This window comes from Amblyomma americanum, chromosome 2 (genome assembly GCF_052857255.1).
Source record: "Amblyomma americanum isolate KBUSLIRL-KWMA chromosome 2, ASM5285725v1, whole genome shotgun sequence".
NCBI lineage: Eukaryota > Metazoa > Arthropoda > Arachnida > Ixodida > Ixodidae > Amblyomma > Amblyomma americanum.
In genome coordinates, this window is record NC_135498.1 from 30,908,504 (window position 1) to 30,911,575 (window position 3,072).

Here is a 3,072-nt window from a genome sequence, read left to right on the forward strand (position 1 = left end):
TTGCGCGGTAGTGGTGCGGTCTGCCAAGCTTTCTGTTCGTGAGCTCCGGCATACACTGATATTGTTTACCACGGTGAGCATACGAAAAACGATTGTGAGAGATAATGAAATAATCATAAAGTGGTGTTCTATACAAAGAAGGAAGAATGTATTGTTAGATTTAAAACTGATGTTCCCCACCTGCCGTCTGGTTGCGTAAGATGCAGAATGTGCAGAAATGAATACAACTTTTGATGCGCTTTTTAAAATCTGGCATGAGCTGCGATGTGGAGACGTCTATGAACACCAAACAACAACCGCAGTACAGAATCCTGCCATCTCTCCGAATTTATTTTTGTTATTTTTTAGCCCTATCGGAAAGGCATTAATTCAAATACTGAACTCAAACCGGTGTCGAAATTCTCATTCATAGAGTTTTGGAATTATACACGCCATGCTTGCACATCCACAAACAGACAAATCGAACATTCACAGTTCTAAACAGCTTAAAAGTGCGGCATTTGTTCGCCATATATTACTAATTTATTTTGCCATCAGCCAATGAAACATTAATCGCATTAGGATCAATCCAGCAAAAGAGGCGCTCAATCCAAACTTGTCACAAAGCCTCCTTGCCTTGAATGGGTATTGCGACGGACCACCAGACAGTTATTCGGAAAGCGCTCCTTTCGAGTTTTTGTAATATATTGTACCCCTGCCATAACAGGCACGTGCGTCACAGACGCGTCAATAAACAGGTCTCAGACGCCAAACACATTCTGTGCAATCGCTGTTTTTGTCCCAGCGATGTAACTAAAGGCTGAAGAATTTATTTATATCGTATTGGATTACATCACGATGGCGTAGTGTGCTAGGTTTCCGCTTGCATGTTTTCTGCACAGATAATTTCGTTGTTCTTCAAGCCCGAAAAGAAATTCCGGTAGCATTCGCGCGTTCTCGACGGGCACGTAGAGCGCAGGATGTGAACACCACCAGGGAGCAATAGAGAATACAACAACGCGCCATTCAGGGCACGTGTTCTCTTGAATTAAATTGAAGATGAAAGACATTGTATCACACAAACGTGAGTTTTGCGTCGCATAGCCTAGTTGTGCGAACTGCGCAGTTGCTTGCGTCGAAGCTTTGTTGACGTTTTGGGACTTTGAATGTGCTTGCAGAATTAAAGAAGTAAAAAATGGTGAAATATACGTCAACGAAAGGAAACAAATCGCCATGGACGTGCGAGAGCTGAAGGCCTCATTCCTCCTAGACTGTAAACCGCTCCTGAATTTTTAACGCGAAAAAAAATGTTTATTTGTGGCGTCTCTATTTCCGGTGGTCATCATATATTTATATTATGTCTGCCAGTTACGCTGAGAGTTACGTCGAGATGTATGGTAAAATGAAAGAAGGCTTACTTTTTAATTAAAGAATAAAAGAGTAGAGAATGATAAGAACATAAAATCTGCTCTGATAGTTGAGCTAGTGCTGAGAGAAAGCAAAAAGGAAAAAAGAAGCGGCAAGTACGCAACCTTAAAAAAAGAGCAGGCGTATGAGTTACCACCATATTTGCGTTGAAAACTCCGCTGGCGCTGTCTTACAACACTGAGCTCAGAATTGAGTAAAATAAACCATTACGCGTGATGTATACCACCGCATTGAATACAGTCATACTGTAAACCTTGAACATAAGTGAAGAAAAAAACGCTACATGGACCAGTTTCAGAGAATTAAGCCTAAAATTAGAACAACTGCACTGCCACTATAAAAATAAAAACCGAGAAAGGAAGGAAAATATGTGTAAAGGGCCTTGGGATAAACAAGGGATAAGGAATTTGGGATAAATAACAGAGATATATAGCGTCACCAGGGTGTGTGTGAGTATTCTGTGATCCCGATTTAAGGACCAGACCGGTCAAGATAACATAGACTGTTCTTTTCTACAAAGCTTTATGTGCGAGAAAGATTTATGAAGTGTCTACGAATCAGGGTTGCACTTTGCCGCTAATAGAATAGTTCAGCGCAATGAGCACTTAAGTAATTTCGAGATATTCGGAAGTTTCCAAACAATTTACATTTGGTAAAAGCTTACAACGCAGAAGGCTTTCAGAATGAGTTTTCCAGCTTCCTGCAGCTGCGAGTGCTAAAGCCAACAGTTGAAAAAAAAATAAAACTTGGTCTTGCAAACAGATTGCAAATGGGGAGCCGAGTGGCAGTCAGACTCCAAAGACAACGGCTCTGCGAAGTGAAAAATGCTCCCGCACTTGGATCGGGACTTTCAGAACAATTGGCCTTGAGTGCGCAGCAACTGTGGGCATCGCGCTCTGCGATTGGCGTGTTTAGGTAGAGCAGCAAGTGCCGAGGTCATTTATCTTCGCCACGTAATTGCGTTCCCGGAAAAAAAAAACACGCTGCGTACTGATGTAATAGCGCTGTGAGGCTGCTTCGCTCGCTCTTAATCTCGTTGTTCAGATGCTCGAAAAGCTTCCCAGTACCAGTAGTGCAGACTCCTTGAGCAGAGGAAGATGTAATGGATTTAGGAAGCAAATGGGGTTTGTTCAGGCGGTTTACTCGAATATAATACGAACAATGCGCTGCTCAAGGTAATGCTTGTGGCGTGCTGGCAACGAGCATAAGTTTTTGCGATATCATAGATGTTCCATGGTTGCAAAGCTGGAATGAATAGCAGCCGCTCCTCGCTAATTAAAACTCTGTCACCACAAAGCACTCATTTGTTCTTCTCGGATGCTGTACAACCGGTGCTAAAACACTGGCTCCAACTCCCATGTCGGAACACGGACCGAATGTTTTGTGTGATTTTCGCGTACAAGGTTCGAGTATTGCTCGCAGTTGCGTGCGATTAATCTTTGTTTTAAAGAAAGTTTTGATTGCATGCTTTCTAGTTTTCTTCAGCCCACTTAACTGCTAGTTGCGTTGGAAATTGACGATCCAGTGTTACTCAGTGGATCAGTTTCAGTTCTTCACGTACTGTCACAGATAGAAGTTATAAGTGCGCTAGTTAGTATGTTGTTGTGTTGTGCTGTGCTGAATTTTGTGGTACATAAGAAAACGATGCCATCATGAGCTAAAATC